This window comes from Chelmon rostratus, chromosome 6 (assembly GCF_017976325.1).
Source record: "Chelmon rostratus isolate fCheRos1 chromosome 6, fCheRos1.pri, whole genome shotgun sequence".
NCBI classification, from domain to species: domain Eukaryota; kingdom Metazoa; phylum Chordata; class Actinopteri; order Chaetodontiformes; family Chaetodontidae; genus Chelmon; species Chelmon rostratus.
Genome location: NC_055663.1, coordinates 28875028 through 28890234, shown reverse-complemented (window position 1 = coordinate 28890234; position 15207 = coordinate 28875028).

The window sequence follows — 15207 nt, the reverse complement described above, 5'->3', positions numbered from 1 at the left end:
ATATTTGTTTGGTCATTATTCTCTGTGAGAATTACTTTAGACTCATTGTGTGATTTGTGGTTTTTATTTTGTCTGGTTCTCTCGGCGTGTGTGATGACATGGATGTACAAATAAATGCCCGTACTCGAAGAACGCCTTTGTCCTCGTGAGTCACCTGGAGTTATAACAAAGAAGGGGCACAGAACAGAGATCAGCCCCTGTTCGCCCCCATGCTGCCTCTGCTGAGGGAGGGAGACGCGGCCTCAGCTCACCTCATGGCTAAATTTCCCTCCGAATTTTCTGCACTTGCTTTTCCACACAGTGTGAATGTTGTGACATTTGGTCAGTTCTGTTTTTTTCCTTGTCTGAATGTTGAAACTGCAAATAAAAATTCAAACATTTGTTCATTCCTTCATCCGTCAGTAAAAACAAGTGTCAAAGATCAGCCCAGATGTTGCATTTTCATGCCACTGATGGACAGCTGAAGTGTTTAACACCCCCTCCCATGAACTGTGGAGAGTCATGCAACTTCATCACATTAGAAACTAAACTGATTTGCTGCACTGCTTTCATGCAGATGCTGGGTTTCTCTGGTTTATTAGAGGATTTACCAAGAGATGTTTCAAAGAGGCTTTCCTGGGTTATTACCGTCGCTGGATGCCACTGAGCACCAGCCTCGATCGAAAACCGGCGCCACTATTTCAGTTGTCCACCGTGAATCATTTGAAAATATATGAAAGGGATTCTTGTTGTTTGACCTCCTGTCTGTATGCAGACCCGTCACCGTCTCGGATTCACCGTCACCGTTGTGTCACCTGCAGACTTCAGGAGTTTAACAGACAGATCTCCTGAGGTGCAGTCGTTGGTGTGGAGCGAGGGCTCCAGTGCTGATGGTCCAGGTGCTGGATGTGTCCCCAGTCTCACCTGCTGCTTCCTGTCTGTCAGGAAGCTTCTCATGTGTTTTGACACAGTGGGCTGTGTGAGTTTTGAGCAGAGGATTTCTGAGGTGATGGTGTTGAACACAGACAGGATCTTTGGTGTCCTTGGACTTGACATTTTGAACGTGTTCAGAGATTTAAAAATGTTTAAAGCCTTGCTCAAGGACACGTCATCAAGGCTGTAGAAGGAAGATAAAGGGATAAATTAAAGCCACAATCTCTGAGACAAATGTAAAAAAAATAAAAACAATCTGTCTGAAAAACAATCTTAACATCCAAAGAACCATTTTCCCCCAATGTTTCACCTTCATCTCACAGCCATCCTCAGCAGAACTCAATCTGCTGAGAAGATGCACTTAACAGCTTTGAAAAAAGGTTGGTAAATGGAGTTCAGGTCTTTCTTGTAAAACTACTGTTTCCATGGTAAAGAATTGAATTTCTCACCCAGTAAACTTGAAAATGTAAAGTCATGAATGTTGTAGGTTGGAGTTGTGTGTAATTTAATATTGCCCTCTTCATAATGTGAGTCTGTCCTCCAGCCAGCAGGAGGCAGTCACACTCCACTGTTAAAAAATAATATTTGTCTGTATGCAGAGCTGGGTGATTTTTTTCTTTCCTTTCAGTGTCACACATCTCAACCCTCAGAGGCCTCGCTCAGATTACAATCACCACAGGCAACTCAACATTTTCATTTCTAATTAATGTAATTATTACAGGCGCTTCAGGGGGAAAAGTCTTTATCTTGTTCATGTCACATAAAGCAGAGAAAACCAGGCTTTCCTCTGACAAACAGCAGAATTAAAACAACAATGAGCGAAGTCTTCAGATGCTCCTGATGAGGGACAGTTCAGTGCAACATGTCTCTTATCAGGCAAACAGCAGTCAACATGGGACTACACTATGTCCTGCAACACCTCCACTCCACAGGGTCAACACCGCCATCCCAGAATCCTCCACTCCCGACTCACCCGGCTCACTGTGGAGGAGACCCGACAGTTAAACTCCTGAAGTCTGCAGACAACACAAAGGTCATCGGCCTCATCTAGGATGGTCACGAGTCTGCAAACAGATGGGAGGTGGAACAGCCGGTCAGAACAACCTGGAGCTTAATATGGTTCAAACTGTGGAGATGACAGTGGACTTCAGGAAGAGGCATCACCATCAACAACACTGTGTCTGCTGTGGAGCCTTCAGATTCGGGGGTCCACAGTCTCCCAGGACCTAAAGTGGACCTAACATAGACTCTGTCATCATAAAGGCCCAGCAGAGGATGTTCTTCCTGTTCAGTTTTACTTTAATTTGACATTATGAGCAGGTGGACATTAAATCTCACACTCATCAGAACTGAAAAACTGACAAACTGTAGTGTCTCTAATGGCCACTAGATGGTGCCTCGAAGGAAACGCCTGCTTCTGACTTCAGTTGTCCTCACTTCAGGTCACCTTCAGGTCCAAACGTTAATGTGTCCAGTACTCTGGTGTATGACTAATGACTTTCAGCCTCAGCTGTACTTTGTTTTTACTGCCGATTAACAAACGATGGCATGCTAACATCCGAAATTAAGATGTTTTGAACACATTACAAACACATAACATTTTAGAGGCTCATCAAAGGATGGGCTCAGGCTGCAGATGCTCCTCTAAGTGCCATAGGTTCATGTTTTATTCTTATTGTCCCTTCAGAAATATACATTAAATAAATAAAATGAGAATCCCTTCTGCACATCAGCATGTTAGCATACTGATGTTAGCATTTAGCTCAGAGCAGCACTGTAGGTAAATACAGAGCGGATCATGGCTGCAATTTGAAGAATTGTCACTGAAAATAGCAGAAAACCACAAACCAAAAGAATAATGGCATAAAAAGGTAAAAAAAAAAAAAAAAAAGCTACATTTTCATCTTCCATTTTATTTGACTCTTAAAAATTGTATTTACGTTGGATTTTTTAAATCCGTCTTTGTACATTGGCTTGTGTTTCTTTTCGAGCTTGTCTAATGGCCTTTTATGTCTTATGTAGCACACTTCACACTGCCTTTCTGTTGAAAGGTGCTATACAAAGATACTTGCCTTGGCAGATGTCGTCCTGCCACTGTCAGCACCGTCGTCCCACCTGAAGTTCTGCTTCGTCTCAATCAGGATTTTCTGTCTCCAGTAAAGGACAAAGAAAACTGCAGACACCCTTCAGAAACCTGTGAGTGACAACACAGGTGTAAGAGGATCGTATTGGCCTGTAATGATTACATTTATAGTCATATTTTTACATTTAGATTTAATTTTATATTTCTCAATTTAGACCAGAGCAGTGCAATCGACATCAGACCACACCTGACTCAGCCATGTTGGCCACATCATGCAGGGATGTTAATGTTTCAGGTCGTGGGACCCCACAGGTTCAAACTTTCCCACGCTCGCCTCCTTATGATGAGCGAGTCCAGCGAGTCCGGATCTCTGCAGGCTTTATCAGACTCCAGTTAGTCAGCCTCAGAGGTGAAAAGGTGGAGAATCGCCGACTCGTTGATCTGTGTGCCTCAGGGAGATGAGAGGCGAGCCGCAGACTTCAGTCATGTTGTTTCGTCGTGCACTCGGTTATTTCAGCGCTCGGATGTGAAACGGTTTGTTCTGCCTCGTCTGAGTCTGGGATTCATGACTCATGCGGCGGCTTTTTAGGATTGAGCCTGATGGTGGGCATCGAGGTTCAAAGTAATGGGCTGCGAGTGTTTGAAGTGAATAAAAGAAACTGAAGACATTTTGACAGAAGTTGAAGAGGTCAAGCCGACACTTTTAGCCACTGAGGTGCTGCACCGGGATGAGCTAACTGACGCGCTGCTTGTCACCGTGTCGGATGAGTGACAGTCGTCGTCAAACTTGCCGTTTGGAGACTTCGTCCATTTATTTTCCACACAAAAGGTGTCAGCGACCATAAAACTCAAACAGGTTTCCTCAACCCTCCATACGGCCACACGTGTAACACCATTTGCACCGAGCTGCGTCAGCGGTGGAACACCTGACCACACACAGAAACGTTCCTACCATATAAAGTGCTGACCGCTAATCACCCCGTGAGACCAGATCCCAATGCACCGTGAGAGACCAGATCCCAATGCACCGTGAGAGACCAGATCCCAGTGCACCATGAGAGACCAGATCCCAATGCACCGTGAGAGACCAGATCCCAATGCACCGTGAGAGACCAGATCCCAGTGCACCGTGAGAGACCAGATCCCAATGCACCGTGAGAGACCAGATCCCAGTGCACCGTGAGAGACCAGATCCCAGTGCACCGTGAGAGACCAGATCCCAATGCACCACGCTTTATACATAAATAAACTGATCCTGTCACATTAACTTTTCAGACAATAAAAGCTGAACCTGATGTAGCCGCTCTGTTTGTTTGCTGCTTTTTTTTCATGCTCAAAAGTATGTGGACACCTTCTGATTAGTGTGTTCACCTGTTGCCAACAGGTGCATCAAATCAAGCGCACAGCCTTGTTTGCATGGATGTACTGAAGAGCTGTCTAACTCTCAAACTGTGTGTGATGTTATTTGGTGCTGAAAACATCCAGAAGCAACGACAGGCTGTCACACTCGAACCTGGTCTGATGCAGCTTTGACATATTTCCTTGTTTTGACTCGGACTCTGCAGTTTGGAGAACATGAAATAGCTTTTATGCCAAAAAAAATAAAAGGGTAGAGCTGTACTTCACTGGATGTTTCTTGGAAATGGGGTCAGTTTGTAATCAGTTGTTGATGGTCAGATGAACTTCCTTGAAAACACTTCTCTGTTTAGTATTTCCAAAGTCCAGAACTTGATCAAACCGTCAGCCCTGCAGTCAGTGGACAACAATGCAGATAATGCTTCTCTTCCATCGTGGGTCTTTGCCCTGAAACAATGTTTACGCACAGATGATGTCTGTGCACGATTTTCCAATATATTTCCATTTTCTTCAATTAGTGTCTGACCTGTGAGATCCACCAGCCCACCTGCTCAGCATCCACAGGATGTGACGATACTACACTCATGATTTCCTGTTTCTATCACGTTGCAAACATTTCCTGAATCAACAACTGAACTGAGCGATGCAGGTTTAATCACAGGTGAGTCTCACCGTGAACAATGGGCTCTCGTTGAATGGGCTCTTTTTGCTTTTGTGTGGGGCTGGACACTGAGTGAAAAGGTAAAAAGTTTACATCAGGAGTTCCCTGTGGTGAAGCTGTTGAAGAGTTATTCACCGTCTCATAAACTTCTCCAGAAGCAACACAGCAGCTTCACATCAAACAGTTTCACTGTCTGTAGATCAGGGGGGGCACCGATACTCTGACCTCATAACTCTGAGGGCCTTCTGTTCCACCAGAGTCTGTTTTAAAGGGCTGGGGGGCATCTCCTCCAGTCAGAACAGCACAGCCAGGGCCGGTCTTCTGCCTAAAGCTTGAAAATCCTCCACTGTGTCCTCCTTCTCACTTCCTCCAATCAACTTTGGAGTCTCCTTCTTGAGTCCAGTGTTCTCCCTCTTTTAGCTTTGTGTTTGGTCTCCTCCAGCTCCTGAAGGAAATCTCTGGCTCATTAGCTGCTAAATGCTGCACTGTGTTCACCAGCCGGTCTCGTCCATTGATGAAGTATTTCTCCTCACAGCTCAACCGTCAGGTGTCACATTAGAATAAAGATTTCAGCCTCTGATTACATCAATGAGGACTGAGTGGTAGTGTTATAACGAGGTTTGAAGAAGCCATCTTTGTTTCAGTGCATACAATACTCTTCAGCATATGAACATGCAGGCACACACATGCTAAAAGTGCTGGAATCCAGCCACCAATCCAGCCAGCCCAGGAAACTGGTCCAGAATCAGTGGACAGTAGATGCAGGATTGGGACTTTAAGCTCATTCACAGCCTCGGATGGTTCTTCGTACACTAAACGTGAAGTTTTGATGCACTCAGAGTAAGAGTTTAAATGAAAACAGCAGAAACGAAGTGAATGAGCTTCATCTCCACCTGCAGCTTGTCTCAACATGCGAGCGTCCCTGCGACAGACGCCCTGACATGAAGCGTGTCAGCCAGCACCACGCAGCACATTTCTTAATTACCCTATATAACCTTCCACAAATTGCCTGTTGTTGCCGGTGTTGCTGGAGATAGGCCGGGTCGGAGTGATGTTTCTTCAGCGAGAGTGGGAGCGCTGGCGGGGGGGGTTGTAATAGAGAGCATCTGAACACTGAGCCGCTTATCAGCTCGACCACGCCATCAGTCTCTCAGCGGGACTTTGAGCCGCTGAATTGAGTTTTTTAATTGGTTCTGCTGCGTACCAGGAGCCTCTGCAGGAGCAGCCATGTTGCCTGCTGGGGACCGGGGCGTCGATGCTGTCGACACCCAGCTGAGAGGTTCAGTCTGTCAATAGCGAGCTCCATTTATCTGCCACAGGTTTGCTTTGGGGGCAGAGTAATAAAGTGCTGTCATGCAGTTTCAGGCAGGATTTATTATTAACTGAGGATTTATATTAATATCTCATTTATAATATTTCCATCTTTATGCAGCGTTGATGCAGAGGTTTGGAGCAGCTCTGGACTTTTACCTTCTCTGTGAATGTTGGTCCTTTTAACGTATATCAAACATTACTCCACAACTACAACCTGTATTACCTTAGATCAGTGATCCGCGACTGGCGGCCCGCTGCAGGTAAATACTGACCTGGTGTCAGAAGCTAAACAAAGGTCACAAATAATGTTCGGCAGATTAAATAAAGGCTGCTCACACGGCTTTATGGCTGAAGTTACAGTTCCCCTCTGACACCAACGTCTTCAGATCAGGCTGCAGCTGTCCGACTGGTCTAACAGGAATCAGTGTGTCGAGGTGACGGCGAAGTTTCTATTCTTTTGCAACAGCAACAGTTTGGTTGCAGACGAGACAAACAGGTGACGCATTTCGGAAGGCTGGCAGGATAAATGTGCGCTTTTCGGTCCATTCATCATTGAAGAGTCGCTTTCCTGCATCAACGTTTCGCTTCATGGCCTTTGAGAGAGCCGCTTTACCTGTGTTTTACCTGTGTTTTACCTGTGTTCAGAGGTGTTAAAGGATAACATAGCTGTGCCAAACTACAGCTAAACTAGCCGCCTGCCGCAGAGTCAGCCGTGTTGTGGCTGGCTGCTCGCAGCGCGCGGCGTTCGGTAATGACATCATCCACGTCAGAGGTAGTTGCCTAGAGACGCCGGATGTTGATAACATGCCACCACGGGCTCAGAGGGGAATAGCACCAGCATATCAGAACAAAATATTGGAATATGAACAAGTTTCGCCGCAGATTATGCGTTATATAGAGGCTGCGCATGGATGCCCCGAGTACTCGCATTATACGGATATACGCGCCGCTCCTCTGGGGCTAATTTCTTCAAAACGACTCCAAATGCCACCAAAGTTGTCTGGGTGAGTAAATGGTCGTATTTAATGCTACAAATAAGGTCCAGGTTGTAAAAAACCAAAGTTATCCTTTAAGAGGCTTTTTCCTTCCACTAACTGACGCTGTATTAGCGTTGAAGCAGGTGATCCGGCGTTGGTCCAGATAAATTCTGGACCCCTGCCTTAGATGAACATGATAATACAGAGTTCCTACTTTTTTTGATATGACAGACAGGTATCACTCCTCACACTAATATGTTCCTCGCTGTGGAAGCCTTAAAACAGTCGAGTAGGTGCTTTAATGTCACATTTATCACCAGCTCCTCTTACTGTTGTTTTGGTTCATTGCCATTTTTAATGTAATGTTCATATTTTATTTTGTATTTGTTGAAAAACGCTTTGAATAATATTCTTTAAGTGCAAGTAAATAAAATTCATCACTATCATTATTACAGATTCATAACTTGAAGCCCTTTTTTTTCCTTATAAACAGTCGTAATAGAAAATTAAAAATAATTTTGCCTTCAGATCCGAAGAGACTGCAGTCTGAACTTTCTTATCTGAAAATACAATTTAAAGTCAGTCGAGTTTGCCCGGACCATCAACTGCCACTGGCTCGGTTTATGACAGCGTACGTCAGTTAAACATGTGATGTGATGTGATGTTGAGTCTGTTTTACCTGAACAATGGACCACCGTGTTTAAAGAAACGACGCTAGCAAAGTACAAAAGTACTGTTAGCAAGTATTTAGCTGCTGTTTGGGCTCCCAATCCAACTCCCTCATTCATGCTTCATCCAGCTAAACAAAACATGTCAGCCACGTTAGCATTTTTCAACCAGTTCATTTCCAGTTTTGCTTATGTAGCACCAAATCACAGCAGAAATTGTCTCAGGACACACTCTACAGCCCACTCCAAACAGTCGTCCATCAGCTACTTGAATGTGAATATGATCCTGATCAGAACTGAGCCCTTTCAGATTCTCAGTTCTAATGCTGAGTAACGTCCAGACCATCAAGCTGCCCCCTCCTCAACCAATAAAACCAACATCAAACGCATAAAACAAATTTAAACAAGTAAAAGACGAGAGCAGAGGGACCCACGCTGAGATGCATCTCAGATCCATCTCATCTTTCTGACAGTGAGTCAACAGAAATGAATTTACAGACGAGCAGGATTCTGCAGGTCTCAGCTCCTCTTGGGGGTCGTGTCTCTGGGTCATGGCGGTAAAAGCTCATTTTCAGCTCGGAACAAATCTGACAAAGTGCTGCCAATTATTGAACTCCTCTTTCATCTGTGCCGCCTCCGTGACCTCCAGCTCCACCGCCTCCTCCTCGTCCCTCGCCGTCCTCTGAAGGGCTCAGCTGAGGGGCCCGGGGGTGAAACACGCTTCCTGCCCGCCTCCGTTTGTGTGTGTGTTTGTGTCTCGCTCGTCAGATGATGGTAGGTATCAGAATCCATAATGAAGACAGAGGATGCCTCCCAGGAGACGAGCTGGTTCAAGAGCTGCTGACCTGCATCGCTAAGCAGCAGCTCGGGGGGGCCGAGGCCACCGAGGAAGCTCTGAGGCTCTGTGTATGTATCTCATCTCATCCGGCCTTAACGGCACGGACAGTTCACCCTGAAGATGTTCTAAATACTCTCTACTGACTGACGATTGTGGGACTGACATGGAACCATAATTACACAGCTGTGCTGCTCACGAGTCACCAGGCAACAACGCTGGACATGTCTCCCTGTCAGCCAATCAGCATCAACATCCAAGTCACATGCTGAGAGCCTGGGAGTGCTGCAGAGCTCTCTTTAGCGTACCAGGTTTATTGACCTGCCGCCGCCTGTTTAGATTCAACCTGAGCATTAAAGCTTGAGGAGAAACGGTGGAAATTCAAAAGGTGCAATAAAACCAGACAATCACGACGTCAGTAAATGATGACATCTATGAGTCATGTGACTAAACGTCACTCGTCACGTGAACACATGAAACAAACACAAATGTCTGATTTCCGTCATGTTTTCATTGTGAAAACTTGGCTGTTCGTTTCTTTACATTTCACCAAAATCAGGTGTCTTCACCAGAGAAATCAGTTTCTGTCCAGCTTCACAAAATGCTGCAGACGTTTGAACAGCATGTTTTCTGTCCAAACACAGTTTGTTAAAACGACCGATGTTCTTAAGACACTTTCACTGCAGAGACCAAGGCTTCAGTCCCATCAACACTAACAGTGAAAGCTGGTTTTCTTTAACCATTAAGATGACCTGAAGTGCTCTATTTGACAAAAGCTAACTGGACTCTCACCAACATCATTTTCCATTATCTCGATCTTTCTCAGATCTTAACTGAGTGCTTATATTCGCTTAAGCGTAATTAAATGATTAAAAATGGCTTCAGCAGCACCCAAATCTCAACCTGTCCTTCTGAGATAGACTGTTTCAATAGGTCACTGTTGGTGTTGTGGGAGCGTGTTTTAACACAGCCTGGCTAGCTTCATGCTAACTGTGTAGTTAACGTGTGTGGTCTCGATCTTCTCATGTGACTAAAAGACTTTTTCTGTGTAACTTCAGAACAAACCTTTAAACAGACCGGAATGACAAACAAATGACTTTTACGTTTTCCTAAAATAAGTATTGGACCCTAAGTATAAGAATTGGAGTCTTACGAGGTGCCAAGTGACAGTGAGGTTTATGAATTACCATTGTTTTCTGTGACGACATGTAGAAATGCACAACTCTAATTTTCAAAGTCAGCAAACGCAATGCATTGTGGGATTGTCAGCAGAAACCATAGATACATACCATAGAGCTGTGAAGAGGTAGGAGCTACTCATTCTTCCCATTGACATCATGTGAGTCACAGTTGGAGCACTCCTTCAGCTTGGATCACAGCAGCCTCGTGGTTGAATCATCAGCACGAAAGATGAACAACCGTAGAAAATATCTGATCTCCCGCCCCCCGAACCGTCCAGTCCGGCCCACGACCAAATTGTGAGGATCGAAGAGAAAATATGGTCTGGCCCCCACTATTAAAGCAACTGAACTATCAGTAATCCACCATTTATGACTCTATTTACATTCTGAATGAGGACAAACTCGCTGTCTACATTTATTGTTTCATACTTTGTTTTTTCCACAGGTTTTCCTCGTGCCCTTGTTCAACAACAAGTCTCAACAACAAGCTTCAAACTAGTAGACTAGAACAGTTTGGCTGCAGACGAGGCAAACAGGTGACGCATTTCAGAAGTTTGGCAGCATAAATGTGCACTTTTCAGTCCGTTCATCATTAAATAGGCCTTTGAGAGAGCCGTTTTACCTGTTTTACCTGTTTTACCTGTGTTTTACCTGTGTTTTACCTGTGCTAAGAGGCCTTTTCCTTCCACTAACTGACGCTGTGTTAGCGTTGAAGCCAGTGATTGATATGACGGCCCCCCAGTCGAGGCTTTGTTTCAGCTGGGTTTGTCTCACTGCAGGTGGTCGACAGGTGATCGGAGCCTGACTGATAAAATGTCTTCAGCTCTGGAATAAAATATAAAATATATTTAAACAATAAACATCCAATAATAATGTTAGGCCAAAATGTGATTTTTATTTCATGTTATTTGAGTGTCCAGAGAGTACACAGCTAACAGCTAACAGCTGACTGCAGAGTGCTGCTGGAGGCTGGAAGAGGTTTGGAAAGCTCTCTGGAGCTGTTGGAGCTCCTGATTGATCACAGTGTCTTGGCTTCTACTGCTCCTTTGTACCAAGTTAACAGCCGATTTATTTCTAAATGCTATGAAGGATCAAACCGTTTGAATTAAGCGAGCTCGCTTGTTGTCCCACTAACTGTTTGGAATCACCAGTACGTCCAGTAAACTAGTTCCCACCGCCTGGCTGGTGATCGGCTGCGTGTCCTCCAGCTAGTTCAGGAGTTCTGTAGGAAAGGCCTCATGATTCATCACAACTGAAATCACGATCAAAATAAAATCAACACGAAAAATAATCAATAATCTCCTCTTGTATTTGCCAAGAATTAGTCGTCAATGGATGCTGGAGGTCAGCCCATTTGACGTTTCATTTCAGACCTCCCCACTGTGAGGGGGGACCACTGAGGGTAACCAGGCCCGGAGGACGGACAGTTTGCTCCAGGACAACCGCCGCTTAGCGACACCTGGAACGCGACCAGCACTGTTTCATGGCGGGAAGATATTTGCAGGAAGAGGACGAAACATGTCAGGTGTCACATGTCAGAGGCGCACACTTTTATGAAACAGATAAAACATATTTAATTATGAAGCTGGGATATGTGTTTCTTTATCTGCCTGCAATATTAGATTACGGCTTACAACTTATGAAGGATGTGTAAGAAGACTTTCTGTAATTAGGGAGGATTTATTCAAGGCGAGCGCTGTGCAGATATGGATCTGAGCCCTGACTCAACACGGACGGCAGAACTGGCTCTTTAATGTTATTACTACAGGCGTTAAAGTCCAATAAAGGGCACATTTTCTTTCTCTTTCATTTAGTTTATCGAACCAGACGGTGACATCTGGAGATAATGAACTTTAATTTCTGTCCCGGCCAGTAAAAAAGAAAAAAAAAACTTTATCAGAGAATATTTTTTAAAATATTTTATTTTTCAAATTATTCTAGAAGAGCTCATCAGTCGTTATCTCGCTAAACCGATGTTTTCCTCAGCGTCGAAGCGTAACGTGCTGAAAAGAACTGGTGCTTTCTGAGGAGATGAAACCAATCAAAGCAGCACGGATGTCAGCGTAGAAACAGCTGGAAGCTCACGGAGAGACAACGCAGCGCCTTCATCTGTCTAACACACTCGGTTACATCGAGCCCGCCGCCGCCGCCGCCGCGGGAACCCTCCAACCTCCAACCTTAACCCAGCTGTGACGAACCACGTCGGCTTGGCCCTGGTCGGAGGAACCACCTGCAGCGTGGCCAAAACCTTTTCGCCTCCTCTTCCATGAAGGCAAACGGAGGAAAGTGACCAACTTCATGTCTACAGAGTGTCCACGTGGGGTAACCCCTCACATCCACTGAGCGCTGCACGGCTGCCCCCCCCTCCCCTGATATGTTTTGAGATCACGCCTGCATGCACATGTTTACTGTGAATTACTAAGTAAAAAAATTTCCAAACGGCATAAAGTTAAAGACGACACTTTTTTTTTTTAATGTTTCGAGCTGGATTGCTGCATGTTGATTGCCCCCTGCATGGTCAGTGTTTAGTAACACCCCCTCTGACAACTATCACAGCTTGCGAGCTTGTTTTTTTTTAGCCCTCTTCTGCTTTGTGCGCATCAATTATTCTAATTTTCAGAGTGCTGGCAGCTGCTTTGAGGAGAGCATGGCTGCCTTTCCTAATGATGATTGTGACCTAACGAGCTCATAAAGGTCACAGACTTTAAAGTCACCTGACAGCTCAAATGTCTCGGGTTGGCCAAACTTTTGCCTGGTGTTTTTAAAATCTTACACAACTAAAATAATCCACTGATGTTGGAGAGAACATGTCATCTTTAACTTGATGGCTTTTTGGAGATCAGTCCATCTTCTTCTCAAGTAACGATTCACAGTAACGTACAAACTCTTCATGCAGTTGTGTTTAGGGTGCGAGGACGCAGAGAGGCTATACTGGAGTTCAGTAGTGCACATTTCACGATCTGAAACATGAATCAACGTCAGGTTCTTGTGTCTGAGAATCAAAGAGCTGCCGTTTTAATGGAAATACATCAGATTTTCTAAGACCAGGGAAGCTGCACAGAGACCAGAGTGACGTGAAGTCGGGTAAGTTGGAAAACTTTGTTTGCCTTCCTGTCTCACAAACTTTTTTTAGTTGAGAGCACCACTAACAAAATTAGATTCATTTTCATTGGTAGAAAAGTCAGACAGATGTATCAAAACCTGAAGAAATGAAACCCAAACTACCTGCATGACTTAAAAAAAAAATGTGTTTTTGCAATTTGGGTGAAAAGTGATTTTACCCACAGAACTGCAAAAACTCTGTGGGGGGCGTTTTTCCAAAAGCTTTTGTCTGCAAAGCAGCAGCCACCAGAAGGTTTACATACCTCTCAGCCAGTTTTTAAAGACTTAACGTCAGGTGAGTGTGTTTGGGCGTCTTTAGAACCGAGCCACTGCCCCCAGATGGATTATTTAGGACTTTGTGTTCGGATCGTGGAGTTCGTCGAGCTATGATATCAGCAGGTTGATTCAGAGTCAGACAAGAATCAAGTTGCTGCTGTTCCCCCCCTGCAGCTCGGCCACCGACCTCGGACCAGTGCAGGATAATTTCCATCGCGTCAGCCAGGCGCTGTCTGATATCTTTTACAGGTATTAATGAAACACCTGCACCCACAGAGCCCCGGGGCTCGGCTATTCACAGGCCAGGTAAAGGCCCAAAGTGCAGGAATGACCCTGCACGGCGCTCCCATTTACATAACTGCATTTCAAACTGGTCGAGATGGCCGTGAGAGAGGAGCAATCAAACAGTCAAATGAGCCACGAAGCATCTGCAGACGGCTCAAAGATTTCATTAGGGATCCGGAAAAAACTGGTGTGGGGGAGTGATGGGGCAAACTGTTGCAATATGCATGACCACATGACATTGATATGAGGATAAACTTCACATCCAGATGACTGGCTTCATTCATTCTCTCAATGACACTCCAGTAGCGATCATCTCACGCTGCTTTAGAGGTGTCTTCAGACTGACGTCTGGCAGGGAAGGCTGTCTGTTCAATATAGATTCACGGGAGATGAAGCAACAGCGACACAGCATCATCAGAGATGAGATCATTAGAACGAGGTGGACTGTCCCTGAAGATGAACACTGATTGAAAATATATTCCTATTATCTCTGGACAAAATTCTTGGATCACAAAAAAATCTCTTTCAAGATTAAAGGCATGATGGACATAACTTTAGCATAAATCCAGTGTGGATGAGTTGAACCTGTTCACAAAGACGTTCTAACAGTTTAAATGATAAAGCTTGGACTTACTGTCTAAGTTCTTGGTAATTTTGCAAATAATGTGCAGTTGACTTCACACTGAGGTAGACGAAAGCAGCTTCCAATTTTGTAGTTGGCAACTTTCGATTTTGTCGGCTGAAATGAGGAACTTTTCTAAACTCTAGCTAGATAGCTAATTAAGTAACTTTAGCTGAAGCTGGTTGGCAGACGTTCATGTTTCAAACAGCTGCTTAGTTTACGTAGACAAGCAAGACAAAAGATGCATTTAGTATGTGTTTAGATCTAGATGCACATTCATATTTTTAACCAGGATGTTTCACTTTTACAAAAGACGAGCGTGGTGTCCAGCAGGATTAAAGCTGCTGCAACAGCCCAAAATGTTTCCAACAGGAGGAATGTGCTGCAGCCTGAGAAACAGCGCAAACGTGCTGCAGAAAGCCGAAACGAATACATTAACACGCTGCACATACACGAACAATAGAAAGTCGAAAATACTCAAACACACAGAACAAATGCATCAGAAAAATGCTGCACACTGAGTCAACACAACAAAGTTATCCAGGCCTCTCGAGAAGCACCGAGTGGAACGGCTTGATTTTCAACCCGAGAGGCAAGAAAGACCAGACGGGGGAGAGTTTGTTTCTGAAGCGGGAAGACAAAGAAAAAATGGAAAAAATACTACGTCCCTTCACGTCACCTCTTTATTCCACTTTTCCTCCACTTCCCCGCTTCATGAACAAACATGGTTTGCACATGTTGCTTTACCAAAGGTCCAGACGATCCAATCCAATGAAATAATTCATTCAAACAGGATAACAATCCACAGAAAGCTGTTTAATCATTTCAAATTACCTGGCCGACGTGCTAATCTTCCATGTTTTCTCCATTAGCTGCAGGAAGCATGTACTGCACTCTGACATTTTGATTGACACCTCACTTGTCCAATTATGATC